The 26,735-nt window shown below is 39.8% G+C and overlaps 1 protein-coding gene across 6 annotated transcripts in view; it reads left to right on the plus strand.

The window, feature by feature from the left end:
- Positions 1–2,203: 2,203 nt before the first annotated feature.
- MCHR2 (melanin concentrating hormone receptor 2) overlaps positions 2,204–26,735 on the plus strand; it is a 54,107-nt gene continuing 29,575 nt past the window's right edge. The window contains exons 1-4 of one of the 6 annotated variants that reach the window (XM_078054944.1): positions 2,371–2,709; positions 19,848–20,020; positions 24,656–24,763; positions 26,340–26,444. The gene's annotated coding sequence lies outside the window, so the exon portion shown is untranslated. Of the gene's footprint in view, positions 2,326–2,369; positions 2,710–12,611; positions 12,736–19,847; positions 20,021–24,655; positions 24,764–26,339; positions 26,445–26,735 lie in introns of those variants that run through there. The other 5 variants (XM_078054945.1, XM_036119347.2, XM_078054946.1 and 2 more) reach the window with 5 other exon arrangements.

Consider the following 26,735-nt stretch of genomic DNA (forward strand, 5'->3'; position numbering starts at 1 on the left):
GACATCATCAAAAGAACTCATGGTTTAGGATAAGAACTATATGGGATTCTATTTCTGGATTATGCCTCTACTTCACTGCCTATCATTTATTCTAACTTTTACCTCAGCTTTGTATTAGTGAAATGGGATTAAACCCATCCTACATATCGTCCAAAATTGTTATAAGTATGTGATGACATTTTTAAAGTATATATAAAATAAAAGTGCCGCCACAATACGAGATGAGGCCACATACCCTCCCTCAGTGTCTATGAAGATTGGCAAACATAAACAAGGGCGCAATTCAATCTCATATGGTGATATTTTCCTGAATAGCGGTCTGTAACACAGGCCTTTCAACTACCAATGCCTAGTAAAACACAATGCAATATATTGGGCTAGGAAAAAAAGTTGGTTTCTTCGCTTTTCCAATATGTCAACAACAACAACAAAAAGAGATTTATTCAGCCCTCATGTAGACTACATAAGTAGATAGAGTTTGATTGTCATCATTCTCAATCACTGGAACAAAGAATTGAAGTGGTAAAAATTATTATTGCAGAGAGCCCTGCCTTTTTAAAATGGATGCCTCCAGGTGCGAACTACAAGACAAGCGTCCCCCCCCCCCCCCACCAAGTCCCTTGAGTTTACTTGGAAAAGACTCAGAATCTGGTCAGGGATAAGAAAGTTGTACAGGGAGGGGCGCCTGGGTGGCTCAGTCATTAAGTGTCCGCCTTCGGCTCAGGTCATGATCCCAGGGTTCTGGGATCGAGCACCACATCGGGCTCCCTGCTCACCAAGAAGCCTGCTTCTCCCTCTCCCACTCCCCCTGCTTGTGTTCCCTCTCTCACTGTGTCTCTCTCTGTCAAATAAATAAATAAAATCTTTAAAAAAAAATGCTTGTTAAAAAAAATAAAGTTGTACAGGGAAATAAACTTCAAGAATTTAATCTGGAGAACATGTAAGGTGTATGAACTCAGTACACTGTGTTTTTATAGTAACAGAGAAATAGTAAATGCTTTTCAACAAGGATATTGCAGTGGAAGTTTCAATAACAGGTAAGAATTAGCCCAAGAGATGGATTAGGTGGGTTTTTTTTCCTTTTTCCTCAAAGGTGCCCTATAAAATCTCACGTGTCACATTTGCTAATAATCACACACCCTTCTAGGATCTCGGCTGCTAAATCTCCCACTTTGAACTCTCTTTAAGTTCTCTTTAAATTCAATTTCCCATACTCCTCCCCTTGGCTTTTCTGCAAGAGATTTTAGAACACATACTCATTTTGAGGCAATATCTTTTCGCATAAAACGCTAAGGTAAGTTCCAGTTCTAAAATTTATAATCAGTGACTCCATACTTGCTTTTAAACATTCTGATCTGTTGAATTTTGGAGCCAATTTCTTTAATCTTTCAAGGTTTTTTATTTTTCTAATTTAATATGTACATACATGACATTTCACCATGGCACTCTGACCACTCAGATTCTAGAAGGAAGGAGGATTCTGAAAGGTGCTGTAATCACCATTAATCATCATAGGGACCACTTACTGAGCACTTACTACCTGCCAGGCATGGTTTAAGTGCATTTGCATATGCCATCACAATGAAGCCTCCCAGCATTCCTAGGAGAGAAGTACTTACAGTCATTTTACAGAAGGGGCAAGGGAGGATTGGAGACATTAACAAACCTGCCCAAGGTCAAACACCTAATAGTAAATTATGAGGCTGGGATGGAATCAGGACTATCTGTCTTCATAACCCTGTGAGGCTCTCTTGGGTAAGAAGAAGTGATCCAGGTCCAACTTTATAAATGTCACCTTATTTGCTAAGTAGCAACTGATCAGATTTGATCGATGGGAAAGCATGAAGCTCATGGTCACTATAAGCCGCTTTGTTGGTTCAAGTTTACAGTTTGGGAGGTACTAAAGAGATTTAATCAGGCTAAGCCAAAGTTCTAAAAAGAAACCAGCTCCTTGATGATATTGTAAGTTTCATCTCCCTCCTTCCCTCCCACCTTTCGATTGAATCTTTGGGCCATCAATAAACATTTGTTGAAATAAAAAGCAAGTCAGAATTCTATTCCCTCACTCTTTAGCTGAAAACACCTACAAATGTTCACAGGAACATGACTGATTACCAGTCACTAGAAACAATAGCTCCTCGAAGAGCAGAGACGTTTTAACATTGTATTCGCTAGGGCTTCCCAAGCTCCTAGAACATCTCAGGGCACGCAGAAGGTGCTCAGTAAAGGTGCTGATTGAATGAAGTGGCTTTCAGTGTTAAGAGTAAGCCTCCTGTTTGGGGCTGCGGCCGTTTCTTTCTCCTGACACTCCCTTTGGAAGTGGAGGTAGGTAGGGTTTGGCTCCAGACCTGTCTTAGACCGCGCTCCCGATCCAGACCCTCCCACTCCTCCCCACCTTCCCCCGGATGGACCGCTGCCCGCGGCTTTGCATCGAGGACCCGTCTGCTAGGTGTCCGGTCCCGCACAGAAGGGCGTTCGGGCCGCTTGCCGCCGTGTCATCCCAGGGGGAGGACAGTGAGCCCTCAGGTGACGTTTCAGCTGGCCGGAGCTCGGAGCTCGAAGCCACAGGCGCCTAGAGTGGGCGCGCCCGGGGTACTGCGGTCCGCGCTGGGGGGCTGTCCCCGCCGGCTCCACCCGCTGCTCCTCCCAAAGGGAGGGTTCGCTACAGGGGTCCGATCTCTGTGAGCATCTTCTCTCCAGCCCCGGAAGGTACAGAGTGTGCTTCTGTGGAGGCGCCTGCGGGGAGGAGCGGGGCGGGGGGCGACTAGTTTCATACTCGGTGAAGAAAATGGAAACAAAAGTGGGAAAAGAAAGGCAGTATGGCTTTCAGGGAGGCAGCAGCCTCAGCTCAGAAAGATGGAGCGCACGGAGCTCGTCTCCGGGAGTAAAAAGGGTGGAATAGAGTTGGCAACGGGAGGCATTGATCACTGGGTTGTTTTCCTAACCCGGAGTTCAGGATCCCTTTTCTAAACTAGAAAAGCCAAGTACAGTTCCACACCCTTGGTAGATCTCCCTCTCTGCCTCTGCCTGTGTCCATGTTCGCTCACCCGTTGGGACGGCCTTCTGTGACGCCCCCTCCCCACTTGGCTAACTTTATATTACTCATAGATCACAGGAGGTGTGCAGGGGCATCTGAACTCCTCTGATGGCCTCCCAGGTAGCAGGGAACTGGGGTGAGAGGGAAGGAGGCTGCCTAGGCTTTTACACATCAGTCTGGGGCTTCTTAGAGCCTTTGAGAAATGCTTTCTTAAAGTTCTTTCTTTAGCAATGAGAGAGCAATGTGCTTTCTTATGCTTCTTAATAAGGTTTTGCCCCAAAGTCTGGTATCTTCATTTGTAGTAGAATCTTCTTATTAAAATGCCCCTGAAGCTACTACTAAAGAATCAGGCAGAAACATGGAATTGTTTCCACTTGAGGTATGCACAGAAATTTCACCGAATTTAGCTCAGTGCAGATTTGGGGGTGGGGTGTTTTTGGTGAATGTTTTCTAACTTTTTAATACTGCGTTTTCTACTTAAATATATTTGTTAGTATAATATAGTGGGTGGAGATATGGGGAGGGTGTGCTGACTGGCTGGATATGACTGGGTTGGGTTGGTAACCCATTATTTGTATTTCATTTGGATCATGACATCTGTTTAATGTCACCATTGAATTGGCCTTTTGCAGAGCAGACTGGCCTCATCTATCGTCTCATGCCATGACAAGATAATTACAAGAGCAATATTATTTGACTCTTAGCCTAGCACTGGTTGTTAAACTGTCCAAAGCAATCCAATTCCAAGAAAAGAGTTTTTCAAGCCTAGGGAATAAAGTTCCATCAATACACAGGCCACCTAATGTTTCTGAAATATTAATATAGATTGTTAAACAGAGATCAAGTTGGGAAAGAAAACCAGCAGGCACTTTAAAGAGGAGCCAGGCATAGTCCTGTGGGACCAAGATGCTGTGAGAGAACCAATTTCATTTTTAGCATCAGCTTAGCTTTTCCCAAATACCAGAAATGGATTTGGGGGAGAGATCTATTGCAGTTTAGTGCTAAGTCCAGTATCAGTCAAGAAGTGAGCCTGGAGCACTTAACACAAGTGATGAGCTAAATGTATAAGGTGCAGCGGTTATCCCTTCGGACACTCCAAACTTCCCAGCTTACTAGGTTAGTCCCAGAGTAGGATACAGGGCTTTCTCTCAACAGGACCTTTGGAAGCCCATTGGACCTGATGGGTGGGGCAGTGCCTGGTCAGAGGCCCTAGGTGCCTTGGGAAGGATAGTCACATTTCCCACGCCACAAAGGACAAAAGATGGAAAATCCTCCTGTGCCCTGAAGACATTGCCTTTCTCCATGACACCCTCTCCAGAACTATGACACTGCCTTCTGTAATCCACCAGGAAGGAACCAAATCTGTCACTTACCTTCTGTCTCATATTTGTTCACCCCCAAAACTTTGTACATTTATCTTTAACATTCCAATCCTCAGAAGTGAAATGAAATAAATATAGATGGGGAAAATTGAGGAAAGCTGGAGATGGGGAAAGATCAGGCTGGGGCAGGGGGAGCCTTCTTTGTGCTTCAGGGGAGGAGAAAAGAAAAGAAAGAACTTTTGTCAAGAGCCTACTCTGTGTTAAGCAATGTCTGGATGCTTCATTTCATTAAATCTTCTCAAGAAATATGTAAGGTGGAGAGTGCCAGTCCTATTCACCAATGGGGAAACCATCACTGGGGAAAATGAGGCTTTGAGAGGTTGAGTGACTAGTGGAAGTCACAGAGTTAGAAAGTGACAGGACTAAGATTGGGCCTTAATCTGCCTGATTCCTCCAGAGAGGTAAGCGTGCTTTACCTGTGAGGGCTGGTGAGAAAAGCCCGAGTGGCTCTCTTCTCCCTGTCTATCCACCCCCTGGCTTTCTTTGGGAGGAGGAGCTTAGGCTAAATCTGCCAAAAGCTATGCCCCAGGGACATGTATGGACACAGGGTCTCTTACAGAGGTAGTGGACCCCAGAGGCTGCTCTACTCCCCTCTTTTCCCCATCCTTTATCTCCATCCCTGCTCTCATTCCTCTTAACCCCAAACTCAAATGCTGAGGTTCCCAAGCATTGGCACATGCCCTTTCTCTCCCTGTGGTCCCACATTCTCACCTCATGCTGTGTTTCTTCTTTCTGTCCCACACCAAAATATTAGGGATGTTATAAAGATCCCTACAAATAAAGCAGGAAATTTACATTTAAGGATCCAAATGAGGCATGGCTTCAAAGTCTGCTGAATCCAGGGCCTGCCATTTCCAAGCAGCTGGATTCCCTGATGAGGGTGGGGAGGGGGAGGGGGTGATGAATGGGAATGCTGAGCCAGATTTGGGGGAAAGGGCAGGAGGAAAAGCAAAAGGAGACAGAGAGGAAGAGAATGATTCTTATCTAGGCAAAACTGTATGACTATAGAGAAGTGTTTAGACATTAGATTTGACTGTAAAATGAGTGCTGACAAAAAATGAGTGCTGGCAAAATGACAGTCCTTTTACAGTTTCCTAGGGCTTGCAGCTAATTACCATGCAGCACAGTAACAACTGTGTTATTTCATTAAATACACATCAGAGTAACTTTGATACATTTTATTTAATTAAAATAAAAAATAAAATTCTTAACTCTATGTCCTCAAGTCTTTTTTAAATGTTTTTATTTAAATTCCAGTTAGTTAACATACAGTGTAATATTAGTTTTAGGTGTACAATATAGGGATTCAACACTTCCATTCAACACCTGGTGCTCATCACAAGTGCATTCCTGAATCCCCATCACCTATTTCATCCATCCCCCAGCCACCTCCCTTCTGGTAACCATCAGTTTGCTCTCTATAGTTAAGAGTCTGTTTCTTGGTTTATCTCTCTCTCTCTCTCTTTTTTTTCCCTCCATATATATAGCTCACTTCTTCTTTATCCATTCATCTATCGATGGACACTTGGGCTATTTCCATAATTTGGCTGTTGTAGATAATGCTGCTATAAACATCAGGGTGCATGTATCCCTTTGAATTAGTACTTTTGTATTCTTTAGGTAAATAGCTAGTAGCACAGTTGCTGGAGGGTAAGGTAGTTCTCTTTTTAACTTTTTGAGGAACCTCCATACCGTTTTCCAGAGTGGCTGCACCAGTTTGCATTCCCACCAACAGTACAAGAGGGCTCCCCTTTCTCCACATCCTCACCAACACCTGTTGTTTCTTATTGTTTGATTTTAGCCATCTGACAGGTGTGAGGTGATAGCTTATTGTAGTTTTGATTTGCATTTCCCTGATGATGAGTGATGTTGAGCAACTTTTCATATATCTGTATGTCTTCTTTGGAAAAATGTCTATTCACATCTTCTTCCCATTTTTTAATTGGATTATTCATGTTTGGGGGTGTTGAGTTTTATAAGTTCTTTATAGATTTTGGATACTAACCCTTTACCAGGTATGTCATTTGCAATATCTTCTCCCATTCCATGGATTTCTTTTAGTTTTGTTTATTGCTTCCTTTGCTGTGATTGTTTCCTTTGCTTTTTGTTTTGATGTAGTCCCAACATTTTATTTTTGCTTCTGTTTTCCTTGCCTCAAGAGACATATCTAGGAAGAAATTGCTGCAGCCTGTGCTCTCTTCTAGGATTTGTTATGGTTTCAGGTCTCACATTTAGGTCTTTAATCCGTTTTGAATTTATTTTTGTGTATGGGTAAGAAAGTGGTCCAGTTTCATTCTTTTGCATTTTGCTGTCCAGTTTTCCCAACATCATTTGTTGAAAAGACTGTCTTTTTCCCATTGGATATTCCTTCTTGGTTTGTTGAAGATTAATTGACCATGTAGTTTTGGGTTCATCTCTGTGCTTTCTATTCTGCTCCATGGATCCGTGTGTATATTTTTTGCCACTACCATACCGTTTTGATCACTACAGCTTTGTAATATAATTTGAAGTCTGTCTGGTATTGTGATGCTTCTGGCTTTGCTTTTCTTTTTCAAGATTTCTTTGGCTATTTGGGGTCTTTTGTGGTTCCTTACAAATTTTAAGATTCTTTGTTCTAGTTCTGTGGAAAATGCTGTTGGTCTATATACTGATATCTAATAGAATTGCTCATGAATCCAAGTATCTATCATGATCATCCATTGCAATAAACACACACATGCACACACACGATAGTGTGTTTATTTTGTGACTCTAACATTCTGAGAGAACTAGATGGGAACCATGCTTCTTAAGAAGAAGTTTTATCCTTAGGGATTTATATTAAGCATCTAAAGCACTGGTGAAACTTTTGCCACAATGAACTCTAGTCTCATACATTTAGCAGCTCATTGACACAATTTTCAAGTGTGTAAGTTAAGTATTATTGGGTTGTAAAGTCATCAAAAACATGAAGTCTCATCAACTGGTTCCCACCTTGTTCTAAATATATCCCATGTCCCAAACCTTCTAAAAAACTGAGCTACTCATTTTACAATGCTGTGATCACTCAAGTTCATTAAGAAGGAACTTAGTTCTGGGTTTTTTTAAGCCTATGACCTTGCAAATAAACTTGCATTAAAAAATGCCTTTTGATCTTGAAAATGTATAAAAATATCATGTATTGCCACTCTTTTTTAAAACTGTAGGTGAGGGAGGCTTGGGTGGCTCAGTCGTTAAGCATCTGCCTTTGGCTCAGATCATGATCCCAGGGTCCTGGGATCAAGTCCCAAATCGGGCTCCCTGCTCAGCAGGAAGCCTGCTTCTCCCTCTCCCACTCCCCCTGTTTGTATTCCCTCTCTTGCTGTCTCTCTCTCTCTGTCAAATAAATAAATAAAATCTTTCTAAATAAATAAATAAATAAATAAATAAATAAAAGTCTAAGTGAGTGTTTTCCTCCAACAAAATTATTCAGAAATTTAAAAGAGAAGCTACTCTCTTTGGTGGAGATCATTTCATAAAACACATATAAAAACATCTTTTCAAATACAAATATCATAAAATTAACTATTAAAGCATTTCATTGTATAAATTCTACCTAAAATACTTTATATTTTCAAAATCTAGAAGGGAATTTATTCAGTTTGTTCTTTATAAAGAGCTTCTATATGAGATAAGAGTAATTTTCTCAAAGTGTTTCTTGGTACTTTTCAAACAGCAATGACAAGGATAATCCATTAACCCAATGTCCCACAGGCTCTTTGGAGTAGTTTGGATCCCTAAAGGGAAGGGAACATTTCAGGAGAACTATGTCTATTGCTTCACCCATCTTTTCAGCAGAGGTCAAAGACTGACCACACAACCTTGGAGGCAGACAGAAATAGGTTTTTGGCCCTACCACTCATTACCAGGGTGAACTGAGCAATGTCCTCGTCCTCTTAGCCTCTGTATCCCCATTTGCAAAATGAAGATAGTAGTAGTATCTACTATGAATGTGATTGTAAGAATTGAGATAATATACATAAGGAGCTGAGTACAATATCTGACACATTACACATATTCTATAAATTTGTTTATTATTATAATTGACACTTCTCTGTGTTGGTTTTCATGTCTTCCCCTTTTTCATGAAAATCTAGGCAGTAATTTTAAATTTGGGGTGTATTTCTGTACATATGATCTTGGACCCTCTTCGACCATTGTAAATGCTTATTTTTAACAAGTACTTTATGTTTATTTTTCTCACTGGAGTCACAGGTGTGTTTGTGGGTATGACTGCACATGCGTGTATGTGTAAATATCCATCTAGCTCTTGGAGACATGAAGCCTGGTCTCTTCACTGACTGATAAAATTAGTCATGGGTAAATATTTATTATGGCCATTCTTGGAGAGAAATCCAGTGCGTTATTCATTATATTTAAAAAAAGTTATAGACCTAATGATAGCAACTTGTGCCCAAAACAATCAGCTGTTATAAGCAAAATAAAATAAAATAATAAAATAAAATGGAGTTGTGGTCTTCACCCAGCCTATCCTGACCCTCACTGGTACTTAAGAGTCAAAAGTGAGAGACAGACTGGTCAAGGGTGAAGGGTAAAATCTTTCTGTTCTGTCTCCACCTATGACAAATGCTGTTGGTTGATTATTTTCTTCTCCTTGCATTGGGTTTGTGTGGCTGTGTGCATCAGGTGAGTCTATGTCCATCCCTAGCCTCGGGGTGGCCAGGGGGGAAATCTAGATTATTTTAGACTAATCACTGTAATTGTGCTCCACTTACTACTTATTAGTTTAGCAATGAGCAAGTGGCACAGTTCCAGCCATTGGTACTTGTGGGGAAGTCTGCAGGACAGGCTGCTTGGAAAGGAGTGCATGTTCTCCAACACTGTCCACAAAAAAGGGGTGGTTTCTTTTCTGGTCTTTGTGGTTATGTGAAGATGTGGTGTTTGGAGCTGCTGCCTCCTTCTTGTATCCCTGAGGGGACCAGCCTTGGAAAAAAGCTTACCTGATGAGGGGGCTGCAGTGGAGAAAGATGGAAAGGACTTAGAACCTGATGTCACCATTAGGTCATCGAAATAAACAATCTAAGATCTACCACCGTGAATCTGGACTTATCTGCTATGTTTAAGCTGTTTAGGGTTGGTTCTTCTCAAACTAGAAGTTGAAGGCATCCCAAATGATTTACAAACCAGCCAAGGAAAACCAAACCAGAAATGTCTTGCAAGAAGCTGTTCCTTGGGAGAGTGAATAGGTTAAATATTCTGCTAGCATCTATAACTGTCTTTGTTCAAAGAATGCATATTATCCCTAATGATTTTTAACCTTATATTAATGCCTTTAAAAAAAAGATTATCTCTCTCTAGGCTTTAATCTCTTGTTTCCTTTTATTTGACTTTATTATTGGCTTGCAAATATCTTATAAAAAATACATATAATCTTTTGTATTACATAGAATTTTTAAAATAATTTTTATTTTTACATGTTTTGTATCAGTTAATTGTAGTCTCTTTTATATATTTATTTATTTAGATTTTATCATGTTTCCTTTTTATCTCTTTTTATATTTTTGTTTATTTTTCCTGTGTACTATTTTGATCTCTTTTGCTTTCAGTATAGTTTATCTTTTAAATATGTATGTGTTCCTACTTTCAAAAGAAGCATGATGTAGTGGAAAAAACACAAAATTTTGTGTCAAACTTTGATTTAAATACTGGCTCTGCCATCTGCTTTTTGTGGGGCTTTGGCAAACTCCTCACCTACAGAAAAGGAATGGCAGGGGGCACAGAATGTATTTACTGAGGAACCAACCCCAAACTGAGTGTAAGGATTAGGATGGCATGCTAGAGGCCCTGAACATTTGTAATTACATACCTATCAAAATTGGAAGAGGAAGAGGGAAAGAAGATGGGAGGTTTCTTGTGTGATACATGTGAGTCAAAGGATAATGTACCCAAGCTGACAAAGCAAGCATTTAAAATATAAAAATACTAAAATGTACAAAGCTAAAAACTAAAAGTACAATATATTGACCCAAAATGGAATAAAGAGGAGAGGCCAGATACTTAAAGGCAAAGAGAAGAGCAAGTGTGAGGATGCAAAGATGGAGCAGTTTGTGGCAGGTTCCAGGAGCTGAACCAACAGTGTGAGGAGCAGGTGCAAAAGCTGAGGCAGGAGAGAGAAGCCAAGTCTGTCATCTAGCCTCACTGAGGCGGTGTGCCTCAAGCCTGGGGGCAAGGTGGAGGCATTAAAGGGTATGTAAGCAGACAAATTATATCATCTGTTTAGTACTGGCTTCAGAGGGAGCAAGACAAGAAGCGAGGAAGCCAATTATGAAGTTATTATAGTAACAGAGACAAAAGGGTACTTAGAGTGTCCAAAATCAGGGTAGTAGCAATGAGGCTAGAGAAACGTAGTTGCATCTGGGGAAAGGAACAGAATGGAGAGAATCTGCTACCTAATTAAATAGCAGTTGAGAATGAAGGCAGAGACAATGCCGGTGTGCAGCTCGGCCAACTGGGCAGAAGTGGTGCCATCCTTGCAAACTGGGAACTATGGAGGATGATAAGTTTAGTTCTTAATGTATATTACTTGAGGTGCCTGTGGGAAATCCAAGGGTGATATTCAGGAATAAAGACAGAATTCTAGGATGGAAACAGGCACTGCAACGTGCTAACAGTGCACGATCCAAGGCCAGACTGTTTGGTCAGTTCCTGACTCTGCCCTTATCTGTAAAATAGGATTAATAATAGTTCTACCTCATAGGTTTACTGTGATGATTAAACCACTTAATACGAATGAAATTCTTAAAGAGCTTGGCATGTACTAAGAGCTCAGCCCATATCATCTTCATCAACACCATGATTATCATTTTAGCAGCAATATACACACACACGTGCACACACACACAAAATCGTTGAAATCAGGAATAGATAAGACCTTGCAGAGGAGGAGGATGGGTAAGAGGTAAGAGGTAGCGGCTTAGGACCAAACATTAAGGAGTGTCAACACTTTAAGGACTGGCAAGGGAAGAGAAACCAGCAAAGGAGACTGAGCAGAACATCCAGACAGTAACAAGAAAACTAAGCAAGTGTGATGTTAAGGAAGTCAAGAGAAAAGAGTGTTTTAAGGAGGAATTATGCAATGATGTTAGCTGTTGCCAGGAAATCAACTAAAATAAGAATTCACTATATGTAGTCAACCATCAGATTATATAAGCTTGACAAGAACAGTTTCATTGGAGTGAAGAGACAAAAGCTAGACTGTGATGATCTCAAATTCACTTTTTGGGGGGCATCTGGGTAGCCAGTGGTCAGTTAAGGGTCGGCCTTCGGCTCAGGTTGTGATCTCAGTGTCCTGGGATCGATTCCCACATTGGGCTCCCCACTCAGCGGGAAGCCTGCTTCTTCCTCTCCCTCTGCCTGCCACTCCCCCTGCTTGTGCTCTCTCTCTCTGTCAAATAAATAAATAAAATCTTTTTAAAAAATAACAAAAAATTCTCTTTTTGAAACAATTAGGAGAAGGCTTGCTTCCGAAAGTTCAGAGTAGCAGACGGAAGGATAATAAAAGAGAAGAGGGTTCTAGTTACAGGAAGGACGGTTGTCATGCATATTCTGCTGGCTTGGATGGCGCTTTGAGACATAATTCTCTACTCATGACATCCTCTATGAACAAACATCTAAGCATGAGGACCCAGGAGCAAGAAAAGTCCTTTTCCGGGGAGGGGGGGTCACTAACGTCATGGCTGGCACCAGCTACATACACCTTGAGGAAGACCACTCTCACCACAAAGTACCTTTTGAGATGTTACATTTGTAACCTGCCTTGGTACTGTTACATTTCTGAGCAGTCACCCTGAGTAGAGTTGGGGAGAGGTGAGCTGATGTGAGCCATTAACTAAGGCTTAACTTAGGAGGCAGCTTTGAGGTGGGCTATGAAAGACTGAAGAGGAATTCTGTGGTGGGAGAGGAAGCTGCCCTAACCGAAGGAAGCAGTGGGGCTATGAGAAGGAGAACCCAAAGAAGACCCATCTGAATGGAACACAAAGACGGTGGGGAGCAAGTTGCCTCAGGGGCCGTGAAATTACAGTCCGGAATGTGGAATTAGATGCAAGGTATATGGGAAGTTGTCAGGGGGATCAAGGGTTGGAGAGAGAAACTGTCTGTTCATTCAGTCAAAAAGCAGATGTTGAACATATGTCACGTGTTTACAGTAACTTACAGTTTGCGGGAAGAGGAATGTGAACATAGCACTAAAAATCATGAGATCCATACAAAACCTGAGAACATAGAGGCAAGTGAGACTCACGATCCTGGAAAAAAAATGGAGGCTACTTCTCCAAGAAGGTGAGGCATTCCTAAAAAGAGGAGTTCTCCACATCATCAAGGAGGGACAGGTACTTTCATGCAGAGAGAACATGAGCAAAGGCGTAGATAGAAAATTAACAGTAACTACAGCAATCACCAGCACTTATTTCACACTTACTGTGTGCCAGGTACTCCCCCTATACCATCTCATTTCCTCAAAACAGCATTAGGAGATGGGCTCTATTATTCTCATTAAATGGGTAGGAAACTGAAGTTACAAGAGGTTGAGTAATTTGCCCACTTCTCAGTCCTGGCAGGGTAGAAGCTGGATGCAGCCCCAGCGTCCCCAGTCTTATACCCACACTTCTTTGGCCAGGTCCCCTTTGAGGACAAGGACTTTCCCAGAGGCCAGACCCCAGTTTTGAGGAAAACAGCTCTGGTCACAAGCTGATGCCCAGGATTAGAATGTCTTTTTTTTATGGCCACCCTCTTCTTTGTTCTTGAAACTCTTACCTCTGCAGGGAAGTGTTTAGCAGAAAAATACCAATCATTTTTATCTCAACTCCAGTAAATAGAACATCTACAAAATCTCCTCTACAGGCCCTTTCTTTCCACAGCAATCTCCCAGATACATAGGAGAAGGAATTATAGAATATGGAGATGGGGTAGGAGAAGTGCTCCTTTCCATCTACAAACACTTATTTAATTGACGAGTCCTTTTTTTGCCCTCTGAAATCTTTTTTTTAAGATTTATTTATTTTAGAGAGAGAGAGAAAGAACACAAGTGGGAGGGGCAGGGAGAGGGAGAGAGAACCTCAAGCGGGCTCCATGCTGAGTGTGGAACCTGACACAGGGCTTGATCTGATGACCGTGAGATCACGACCTGAGCCAAAACCAAAAGTGAGACACTTAATGGACTGTGCCTACAAGCACCCGGCCCTCTGAAATCTTAAAGCAACACAGGGTACTCATGTGGGGGCAAGTCTGAGTGAGAGAGGAGGCAGAGAAGGTGCCAGAAAAAGGAAGGCAAAAGCACAAAATTTGGGGAAAAGAGTGGGCCATTATATCAACAGATATACTCCTATCATTGGAAATTCAGTGGGCTAAGAGGACGCTAAGGAAATATATTAAATAAACTAATAGTTGTCAATTTCATTTTCTGCACCAATACTTTAAAGACTCTGGGCATAGAACCGTGAGGAGAATTAAATTATTAACTAATATTTATGAGCATTTACTCTACATCTGGCATGGGGCTTTAAATGCATTATTTCATTCAATTCTCAAAACAACCTTAGGAGGTAGGTACTATTATTATTCTCCAATTTACAGATGAAGATTCTAAGGCATAGAAAAGTGAAATGACCTGCCCAAGGTCACAGATAGTGTCAGAGCCAGGATTCAGTCTCAGGCACTCAGGCTCCAGAGCTTACACTCTTAATCGTGAGACAAGCCTCTAAGTCCTCTTGTCTTTTGTGACATTATTTTAATATTTTAGTGGCTTCGGGAATGTTTCCTAGGCTGTGGCTGGGTTCATACTAAGCGTTCTTTCCCATAAGCACTCCTTATCATGGGGCACCATTCAATTCACTCAAGAGAGAGAGGGTCATGTCCTAAAAAGCCTGGGATGAAAATCAAATGTGTCGACCCAAAAAAAATTTTTAAAAAGGTGCTACGTTCACACGAGACTACTTAAATAAAGCTAGCAGATTTTCAGCAACTTTTTTTTCCCCAGGATACGGGCTCAGGTGCCTGAAATGGGGAGGTTAGGTGCCCATGATTATTTTTTTAAGATTTTATTTATTTATTTATTTATTTATTTATTTATTTATTTATTTGAAAGCGAGAGAGCACGAGGCGGGGCGGGGGGGGGGGAGAAGAGCAGAGGGAGAGAATCTCAAGGAGACTCCCCGCTGAGCACGGAGCTCAACGCAGGGCTCGATCCCACTATCCTGAGACCGTGACCTGAGCCGAAATCAAGAGTCAGACACTCAACTGACTGAGCCACCCAGGCGCCCCAGTTATTTCTTTATTATTAAATAAAACATCTTTGTTTTTTGTCTTCAGTATAGAATAGTAAGTGATAGATATATGAATTGGTAACTTTTTATTTGGACCACAGCTTAGAACAGTCTGTACTTTTGAATTAAAAATAATAACAATAGGGGTGCCTGGGTGGCTCAGTAGTCAAGCATCTGCCTTCGGCTCAGGTCATGGTCCCAGGGTTCTGGGATTGAGCCCCGCAGTGGCTCCCTGCTCCTCAGGGAGCCTGCTTCTCCCTCTCCCACTCCCCTTGCTCGTGTTCCCTCTCTTGCTGTGTCTCTCTCTGTCAAATAAATAAATAAAATCTTTAAAATAATAATAATAATAATAATAAACAAGCAGATGAATCATTATCTTTGATGACCAAGTTAAGGATTAGCAGTTAGGAAGACCCTTGTTTTTTTTTACTGTAGTAGATTTCTGATTGTCAAACTAAAATGTCTCTTATTTTATGAGCATTTGACCTATTTGAAAGAAGTGTAAATTATCTAACGGTTTCTTTTGTTAAATTCACAGCCCCATCTTGACATCTACTCAAATACATGGTAACTTTTTATCATAAAACCTGCAGCAGAAACGAATACTAAATATTTCATGCATCCCTTCTGGGATTGTACCATCTGAATGAATATATCTTCTCTTTGATGTTTTGGAAATTAGTTTTATGTGAGCCGTACCTGTAGGTGGACCACTGGATATTGACAGAATAAAGGATTCTTCCACATTGTCATTGCTGTTATATATCTCACTCCCACTTTTTAGGACAACCAGGGTTTGATTCAACCCTGAAAATCCCAATATAGATGGTGTTTTATTGGCAGTAATGTCTAGTCCTTAGAAAGATTATATCAGAAAGTTCTCTTTCTCTCCCTCTCTCTCAATCTCTCTCTCTCCATCTCTCTTTCTCTCTCTATCACACACACACACACACACACACACACACACACACACATACACCCATACAAAAGCAGCTTCAATCTCAGCCTGCCCTGACCTGACCTGGCAACCAGATGCTCCCAGGTAAGCATGAGAACAGTCCAGATTCAATAGAGTATATTGGCCTTCCTTTGGTCCATCTCACTCATGCCCAAAGGAGAGTCTGTGGTGCTGAGGAAAAGTCATATATCTAGAAATTGTATTTAACAAAGGTCCCTAGCTGGTTGAGTAAAGCTTGCTAGTGTGCTTTTAGAATGCTTACTTTCTCATTAGTTTATAGGTAAACTACAAAACAATAAACTATTACAAAATAATAAAACTGTAAAACCATAATCAGTAATAAATGGAAATGATCAAATTTAACAAAAATCTGTCCCAAACATGAGTCACTATGTTCATACATTTTTCAGAAATTTTCTTCTTTAACCCTATTTAAGATTATGCCTCATATCATTCTTAGAGATAATATGAAGTAGATCAGAATTATATTAACTAAAGGGTATTAAACTGGTGATAATATAAATGATTATTGTATAAATTATTATCAAGGATTTTTTTCTAGTCGGCTTTCTAAGGCCGAGTTCTGTTTAGCAGAAATAGGAGCCAACAATGCAAGCCACATCTGTAACTTTAAGTTCTCTAGTAGCCACATTTAAAAGGTAAAAAGAAACAGGTGAAATTAATTTTAATAATATATTTTATAATAATATACTTTCTTTAACCCATTATATAAAAAATTATCATTTCCATATATAATCGCTATGAACTAGTTATTGAGGAGCTATTTTCTATTTTTGCACACTTTGTCTTAAAAATTCAGTGTATTTGACACTTAATAGTGCATCTCAATTCAAACAAGCCATATTTCAAGTGCTCAGCAGTCACATGTGGCCAGTGGCTACCTTGGTTTTGGGGAAAGTACAATTTCACATGTAAACTGTGCTATATTATGTGATAGGAAAAAATGATGGAAAAAAACATGACTCCTGCCCTATAAGGGCAAAATGCAGGAATTCTTTCAGGCTGAAGAACTTCCTGAAGGGGTACAGGACTACTGGCCTAAATGTGCCTTTCTGCAATTTAGAGACCCTCTCCTTCCCAAGACACTTGACTTCCATCTGTCAGAAAATGGACAAAATATGCCAATTTCATTAAAACAAAGTACTCTACTACCATCAGCCAGGAAACTGTTTTAATAAATATATAAACCTATGATGTCTACAAAGTAAATAAACCACCCTCCCTTAGATGTGGCACCCTTGAGCAGTGCACGACCTGCAAAATTGTAGCAGGAGCACTGTTGGTTCTCTTGGCCCAATTCTAGCCATGGCACCTTCTCCTCTCCCCATTCTCTCCCTGCCCACACTCCAACCAACATCAGAAGAACAGGACTCTCTAACACTGCTTCAGAAAGCCCACTGTCCTCTCACTCTGATTATAGTACAAGTTATGAAGAAGGGTACCTGACCTCCTTTATCTGTAGCCCCCCCACCCCACCCCCAACACGCTGTAGGCCAACGGACGACCTATACTTCTAAAGAACTGTCTTGAATTCCCATCACCTCTTCCAGATTCCAAAAGCTAGGCAAAACCGGGACATTCCCCCTTAATGCAGCCTGTTTTCTGAGGAAGTTCAGATGGCAATCCTTAATTCTGTACCATGCATTCAGTACAACACTTCATTTTCTCAGGGGTGTACACATTATAAGCAATATTTGCACTATGGATATGAAAGTCGACATTCTCAGTTAAATTAGTTTCAAGCATCATCAAGCATTAGTGGAGGGGCATCTTTCTCGAGCTGCTGAAAGGTTGTCTTTGGGTACGCCCCCCACCCCGACAGGCTGTTCAGTTGCACTTTCTTCCTTCACATTTCTCCATGCCTTTGCCACCTAACGCTAGACTCTCCGCGAAGCTGATTCTTAGAGTGTTTTTTTTTCTTGCCTACTCAATTTGTGGGTATAATTATTGAGTTTACCACACATTAGAAGCACTTACATTCAGTTTATATTTATTTCCAGAAATAAACATAATATGGCCAAGACTGAATGGTAGCATGATAGAGTATCCTCATCATCTAGAAAACTTCACCGTGGTTCCACTGACTGGTAATAATAGCCTTGTTTCTAAATAAGTGAGTCGTCTTCACTCAAAGCTGAGGGAACAGCATGACATTTTGAGTTTCTCAGTCAACACTTTGTTGTATTTTTTTAACATAAGGGTAAGCGAAATTGATTTACCCATTAGGCATAGAAGCCACAAAGCCTTAGGGCCCACAAAATTTGGAGAGGCCAATAAAAATATTTTAATTTTTTCTAAATTCAAAAGGGAAAAATAAATAGAATCCAACCTGGATTGTATCTGTATTTATACCAATGCAATTATAAGATATAATGCTTAAGTTTTTATGGAGGAAGGGGCTTATGAAAGCAAAACTATCTAGGACGAATGAAAGTATTGACACGCCCTACTCTGGCTGGTACCACAACTCCCGTGAACAATCTCATGGATACTCTGTTCTTCCTAAGCAAAGAGTATATTTCCTTCAAAATTTATTTCCAACTATTGTTTAATAAAAAAAAAAAAGCCTTCTCTAGCAAAATGATAAGCTGGAGTTTTCCAAAGAATCTAAAGAGTTTAGAAAAAGGAGGCCTAGATGTGAGAGTCTGGACTCTTTAACCGGTTTTGAAATCTGCAAAGAACATTCTCTTCCAGCTAATACAGTTCAAGGTCAAAGGAGATTTTGAACGTGCTAATTAAAATGTTAGATAATGCTTGAGCAGAGGAAGACTCATTTTTATTCACACATTTTGAGAGTGATTCATGAATGAGTGGGATAACATGTCAAACTGTATCCCAGACCTTAATCACTTACCAAAAGTTAAGCATTTACTTACATCAAACCAAATTTACTAATATAACTTCATAATAGAAGTGAAATTAAACTTAAAACAAAATCAGTAAGTCAGGTAGGTATTAGCATTATGGTCTCTCTAAGCCTAAGATCACTTTTGATGTGGAATGTGTGAGTAGCTGAAGAAGAAATGTGTGTGGCAAGGGGCCAGCAAGTGTATGAGGCAAGAACTCTAGCGAAGGAGGCAAATCCCTTAAATTAAAAGTAAAACAAATGTGAGCAGCAGGCCTTGGCTTCCAGCCAGCGCTCCTTACCTTAGCAAGGCCTGAGCAGTCCAGACGTAGGGGCTGAAAGGTGCCCGTACAGAAGCAGCTACCAGAAAGTGAGCTGAAGCAGGACCCCAGGGCTCAAAGACCCTAGGTTCATCAATAAACATGAGTAGCTGGGGAAAGCTGTCAAAAAGCTACAGGTGAAGCTTCATGAAAGATGACAGCTTGGCCGGCCTGCAGCAGCCAGACCTAAGGCAGCATTTTGGAACAACAGCACGGGCAGCTGGGGGCTTGAAGGACTGAGCTGTGGAGGAGCCGGGCTACACAAGCAGTGCCCACAGCAACCAGGCTCCTTCACACCATTCATCCCCACCAGTGGCTTCAGCTCCTAGGGCAATGGAGCCAACCACAGATGCCCCAAACCCATGCAGAATTGGCGTCCACCAGCCTATAAGTGGTTTTTACTTAGGCTAAAAAAACTCAGACATTAAAAGGTTGAGACTTGTGCAAAATCACACAGTTAGCTAAAGCCCCTGGGTGGCTCAGTTGGTTAAGTGTCTGACTCCTGATTTAGGCTCAGGTCATGATCTCAGGGTCGTGGGTTCGGCTCAGGTCATGATCTCAGGATCATGGGTTCGAGCCCCGCATCAGGCTCCACGCTCAGCACAGAGTCTGCTTATCCCTCTCCTTTTACTCCTCCCCCCACTCTCTCTCTCAAATAAATAAATAAAATCTTAAAAAAAAGAAAAAAAAAGGTTGAGACTTGTGCAAAATCACATATTTTCCTAAGGCTATAGATTCTGACCTGTGACAGAGATGATATTTTATAATCATTGTCATTTGTAGAGATAATTAAAGATTATGCAACCAAAACATGTAGGACAAAGGTATTTGTTAGGCAATTAATAAAAATATTATGTTACTTTCCTGGATTTTGTGTTTAGAGTATTTTTAGCTTTTTAAAATTTGTAGTGTGTCATGTCTTTTCTCATTCTAAAGAAACATCTGCACTGAAATGTGTATTTGTAACTTTGTTTTTACTTAAACAGCACCCCTCCCCATTGAATAAGCTAAAGGACCCACAAATCTGCATCTGTTCCTGACCATCTGCATACCCACCACTAGATGTGAGATCCAATTCCTTCATCATTCCAATGAAGAGAACCTTCTTTGTGGTTAGTTGGGAAAAGAATCCAAATGAAGGATGGTGTGAATGTTTGAGGTAAAAAGTGAAATGCCTTTGTATCAATCAAGGATGACCATAAAGTTCGATTGGTTAGGCTGCATTGATTACAGTGTTAAGCTACTACTTACCCAAAGGAGACAGGTGACAGGTAGAAAGGAAGTGGTGTGTATGTTCAAAACACACTCCCAGCCAATCTGGCCATATTTGTTCATCATCATCACCAACTCATGGTATAATCTTCATTAGGATAAACTCTGTTAGTCCCTTCTCTCCAGCTTCTCCTTGTCACTTAGAGGTATATGGGAAGCTGAGAAGTGAGAGTAACCCCTATAAGGTTTTCTTTCTAGCTGTGAGAGGTGACCAAGCCTGATTTCCCATGCTTAGATCAGGTCATTGTAGCTGCTGTCTAGACAATCAATAGATAGAGACAGGGTCATGGGAGTGATCCCTTTTCTTCTGGTTCTCTTTACTGTCTGAAGTGTTTTGAGCTAAAAACTGATACTATGTGATTAACATAACATAATAAAATTTAAAAAATGTAAAAAAAAACCTGATACTATATTTTGTTAAAGTGATTAAATAAGGAGGCCATTCGACTGAGGTGGTCCTAATGCCTTGGTAGCTTATGTAATAAAAGCAAACCCTAAGCTGAAGTCAATGCACTTGAATCCAAGGAAGTAACACTTCAGAACAAACCAATCACAAACAGCAAACGAGGCTTTCCCAAGTAAGACAACCATAAGCTACAGCCAATCAAATAACTTTCTTGCGTTGCTTCTGTATCTTCTCTATAAAAACCTTTCCCCTTGCCCCTGTCAGTGGGGCTCTTCTAACCACTTTCAGTTTGATGTTACTTGATTCCAATGGATGTCTGCTCAAATAAACTCTTGAAAAAAATTTTAATGTGCCTCGGTTTATACCTTTGAACAGTTTCTAAAGCCACTCACTGTAGACTAAAGTTTAAAAAGTGGAGGGGCACCTGGGTGGCTCAGTCAGTTAAGTGGCTGCCTTCGACTCAGGTCATAATCCCAGGGTCCTGGGATCAAGCCCCACATCGGGCTCTCTGCTCAGCAAGGAGTCTGCTTCTCCCTCTCCCTCTGCCACTCCCCCTGCTTGTGCTCTCTCTCTCTGTCAAATAAAGAAATAAAATCTTTTAAATAAATAAATAAATAACAAATAGTGGAGCCTTGGCGCACCTGGGTGGCTCAGTCAGTTAAGTGTCCAACTCTTGATTTAGGCTCAGGTCATGATCTCAGGGTCTGAAATTGAGCCCTGGTTTGGGCTCTGCACTGGGTGTGGAGCCTGCTTAAGATTCTCTCTCTCCCTCTCTCCACCTCACCATCAGTATCTTGCTTTCTTCTCTCTCTCATCTCTCTTCAAAAAAAAAAAAAAAAAAAAAGTGGAGCCTTAAGCTCAGCCCTGCCTTGGTTCACAGCTCCTACTCCTACAACTCTTGTCACTCTGTTCCCGTCCTCAGGGATCCTCATAGGGAGGCTCTATTACATTTGATGATGATGATGATGATGATGACAACTAGTTTAATTGAACACTTACTAGAACACATTGTGCTCAACACTTTTTCATATGATCACATTAATCATCACAACCATACTTTGTGATAGGTACTGTTATTATTACTGTTTTACCGGGGGTGGACTGAGACTTAGAGAAATTACTTAACCAAAGTTACAGATTGCAAGTGACAGAATTCAGTACATTTTTATAAAGCATAAACCCTTATATATTAGAATAATTCCAGGAGGTGGAAATCTTATTGATCTTGTTCTTTGCTATAGACATCATAAAGTTTGTTGAATGAATAAGTGACATGAAATAGAGCATGCCTGGAGTTAATTAAAATACAGATTCCCCGGGACACCCGGGTGGCTCAGTCAGTTAAGCTCTTGATTTCTGTTCAGGTCATGATCTCAGGGTCCTGGAACTGAGCCCTACAACAGCTTCCTTGCTTAGCAGGGAGTCTGCTTGAGAATTCTCTCTCCCTCTCCCTCTACCCCTACCCCATTCACACTCTCTTTCTCTCTCTCTAAAATAAATAAATAAATCTTCAAAAAATTAAAATAAAATAGAGATTCTCCAAAGAGAGGTTTTAATAGAATGGAAAGAGATAGGTGAATTGGGTGAAAAATAAAGAACCCCGATGAGTTGGGCCATAACTTAGAAAGCAATTCTATACAACTTGGACCTGTAGGTGTGGGGGGGGAGGGGCAGGGGTATAATAGGTAAATGTAAGTGTTATATTTTGTGCTTTATGGCTATTAAAACATCCTTATTGATTTTGCTAGTTATTAGCAGCAGAACTTTTTCCCATATAATTTTTTTTTTGATATTTAACCTGAAAGGAGTAACAAGACAAACAGCCATAAAGCTGGCTCATCAGATTCACTTAATCCCATCAACATGATTATGTTCATTGAAATATAGTCGAGGATTATTATTTTAGGATTCACTTTTTAAAATAATCGAAATTGTGGGAAATATCATTGCAATGTATGTAAACTCATCATCTGTTCTTTTGATTTATTCTCTACATCATGCTCTTCTTTGCCATGTACGTTTTCCTATCACTTTTCAGACTTCTTAACACTCTCTCTTTTTCTTAAAAAAAAATCCAGTTTCCTTTATATCCATTCCTCCTTTTGCTTGTCCTAGTCATCATGAATAAATTGTGTATGTATGAAGATGTCAGTGTACATAGACGAACAATGTGAATCAGAATATATTAAACTGACACTGTCAGTCTTCTCTCAACACCAACCTCACAAGCATAAATTTCATCCCCTTTTTTTGTTAAGAAGAAAATCTTCCTACAAAAAGATGTCTTCAACTATTTAGGCCCAGATTTCTGGGGTTATATTTTACATAAGTGTCACAACTTGCAATTTAATAAATGAGAAAGAGTTTTACACCTAGACGTTTCAAGGGGAAATTACTTTCATTTAATACCTGGGTGGATGGATTTACCCTCGAGGTACCACATGAGAACAGATAGAGACAATACAGATAGTTTTCTGCAAAGGAGTATTTATTAAGTTAATCTTTTTAAAAATTTTACTGTTATTTCTTTTGAGAGAGAGAGAATGCAAGCACTTTGGGGGGGGGGACAGAGGGAGAGGGAGAGAGAATCTTAAGCAGGCTCCAAGCCAGTGCAGAGCCCCATGCAGAACCTCAACCTCAGGACCCTGAGATCATGACCTGAGCCAAAATCAAGAGTCAGACGCTTAACCAACTGAGCCACCCAGGTGCCCTGAAGTTAATCTTATTTAAGTACTGGTTTCCCTTTTTCATTTTTTTAAATTTTTATTTAAATTCCAGTTGGTTAACATATAATGTAATATTACATTCAGGTGTACATTTTAGTGATCCAATACTTAGGTACAACACCGGCTGCTCATCACAAGTGCTCTTCTTCATCCCCATCACCTATTTTATTGATCCTCCCACCAACCTCCCCTCTGGTAACCATCAGTTTGTCCTCTATAGTGAAGAGACTGTTTCTTGGTTTGCCTCTCTTTTCTTCCCCCTATGATCATTTGTTTCTTAAATTCCACAGATGAGTGAAATGCACCCTGATGTTTATAACAACATTATCTACAATAGCCAAATTATGGAAAGAGCCCAAATGTCCATCAACTGATGAATGGATAAAGAAGTTGTGGTGTGTGTATATATATGTATATATATATATATATACATATATACACAAAGAAATATTACTCAGCCATAAAAAAGAATGAAATTTTGCCATTTGCAACAACGTGGTTGGAGCTAGAGTTTTAATACTAAGCAAACTAAGTCAGTCAGAGAAAGCACTGGTTTTCATGATAAAATTAGAGGGACTTGTCCTGGATGAAAATGGCCCTCAGATATAATGAAATCTTACTTAAGAATTGAGAGATTCTCTGTCTAAAAGATTCTAAAAAAAAAAAAAGCTTCTGAGTCCATATTAACAATATTTAAAATATGAACATAATTTAAATAAATAATGCTTAAAACTCTTTCAACAGCTAATATTTACCAACCATCAGTGAATTAATACTTCATTTTTGTATATTTAACTAATGAGCAGTTTTCTATTCAGGATTCGGTAAGAATATGGCATAAGGATGAGAAATAGGGATAAGGAAGATGAGAATATGGTACTTGCTGAGCCTGAAGAAGCACCAAATATTGCCGGTCAGGAGCTTTTCATATTTAGTTTTCTCACGTTCATATACCTGGAGGGAGAGCAGGCCACTGCCTGCCACAGCTAACAGGACAAGGTAAAGGACAACAAGGTTATTTTCCTTGACATGGGCTTATTATTCAACTGATGCATTTCTCAAATTTGAAATTAGGTGAATTGGTAAAGCAAGAAATCTCTTATAAATATGATAGGAGGATTCATAAAATTTTAATTGTATAGAATTTTTACAGATTCAGCGATTTGAATTCCAACATTTACAGAAGATGCTACACAAAGGTTTTGGTTGACATTGAAAGAAAAACACTAACTGCCAAAGTAACAGGGCTCTTCACCTTGTCAGGTTTTTAATGACATGAGCAAAGGTTTTAGATTAAAGGTTACAGTTTACTTTCAGGGTTCTTTCCACACATAGTATTCTTTTATGGATAACTTCTTTTCTCACTCTCTGACATTCCTGTCTTCCTCAGAGAACTTGAGAACTGGGATAAATAAAGGAAGAGGTACAGAGAGATGGAAAGGTGAGGCTGAAGGGATTTGGGCTGCGATTTTAATAGCCCAGGAGTTGTCGATCACAGGTGAGCCTTCTGACTGCAATTTTTTTTTTATTAAATGTTAAAAAAAAAACACATAGGCATATCAATTATACTCCTAAATCTTAGATGTGAGGCCATTAGTCTTAGAAACATACTTATTAGCATGACTGTTGGCTAAAACTTGGGGAGTCATATTCCTGTAGATTATATTTGGAGAAGAGATAATTAAATACATAAATGATTTGGGAGATAATAGATATTGCTATACATAATTCATTGGAAAATGTTTACCCACGTCTTAAATTTAAATCATTTCCAAAAATGCATATACGTTCCCCAAACCTATTATTCTGAATATGTAAACCATATTTCCTTTATTGAACTTGTGGAAATACTTAAAAACAATTGTCGTAAAAGTTCATTTTCAGGGCGCCTGGGTGGCTCAGTTGGTTAAGCGACTGCCTTCGGCTCAGGTCATGATCCTGGAGTCCCGGGATCGAGTCCCACATCGGGCTCCCTGCTCAGCAGGGAGTCTGCTTCTCCCTCTGACCCTCCTCCCTCTCATGCTCTCTGTCTCTCATTCTCTCTCTCGCAAATAAATAAAAATCTTAAAAAAAAAAAAAAAAGTTCATTTTCACCTGTTAAACACTAGATTTTTGTGTGCCCCCCAAAATCTTTCTTAAGCATTGGTTTTCCATGATCTAAATAACAGAATGAAAACTGAAATAGATTAGTTATCTTGGCTTTTACAAATAGCCACATTTTTTGCTTTTAAAACAACATGAGGTACCTGACTGTGAATATGTTTCTCTGTGTGAGATTATTCAATGAGTTCAGCCAGTCAGTCATATAAAACTGTTTTGCTTGAAAATGGCTCTTTTGCAAAATTTTTTATATTTTGACATCAAATTTCAGCATAACAGAAACACAATCAAAGTTAACATTTATATTAGCTGATTTTTAACGGTTGAAATAACAAGATAGAAGAATAAAAGAGCACAGAGGTAAAGCAGGAAAATTAAGCATAAGGTAAGTGTTAATAAAGAAGAAAGAACAGAGATTCAGATTATTGCCTTGAAGCCATATGGTTAGCTATTAGACTGCATTTTAGAAGCTATTTTTACTGTTAATATAACCTGCAGAGCCATACATAAAACCCTCCCATTAATCTGACTTTTCCAATTATCACTCCTTTGCTTTTCTTTATATTTTTACTATTATTATATCTATCCCTAATCACATAGATTGGTTTTGCCTGTGTTGTTAAATTCTGCGTAAATGGAATCATGCTATGTGAATTGTTGCTCTTGCCTAACCTTAAGTCAATAGATTCATCCATGTTATTGTGTGTACTTGTAGTCCGTTCCCTCTCATACTGTGAAGTATTTCATTGTGTGGGTATATCACAACTGATTATCCATCCCATTGTTAATGGGCATTTTAACCATTTTCAGTTTAAGATATTTAAACCAAATATTTCTAAGAACACACGGGAGCACTCATCCTGGTACCTATAAACGTATCTCTAGGTATATCCCATCTAGGGGGAAATCTCTGGGTCATGGAACAATATGTATATATTCAACTATAATAAATAATGCCTCCTTGTTTTCCACAGCGGTTTATCAATTTCTATTCCTACCAGTGGGGGTTGTTTCTGTGGCTCCACATCCTCACCAACACTTGGAACTCTCAGACTTGAAAGTTTTTACCAACCTGATAGGTAGGTATAGATATCCCATTGTGGTTTTGATTTGCCTTTTCCTTATCACCAATGATATTGAATACCTTACAAAATGTTTATTGACCATTGGAAAGATGTTTTGTAAATGTCTATTGAAGTCTATGGGCATTTTTCTGTTGAGCTGTCTATATTTTTCTTATTGGTTTATATATATATTTTATATATTCTGAACAAGAGCCTTTTCCTGGCTATATGTCTTAGAAATATCCTGTGAGGCTTGCCTTTTTGCTATCTTAATAATATTTTTTTTCTACTTTCCATGTTACCTTT

The sequence above is a fragment of the Halichoerus grypus genome, chromosome 9, assembly GCF_964656455.1.
Source record: "Halichoerus grypus chromosome 9, mHalGry1.hap1.1, whole genome shotgun sequence".
Taxonomy (NCBI): Eukaryota; Metazoa; Chordata; class Mammalia; order Carnivora; family Phocidae; genus Halichoerus; species Halichoerus grypus.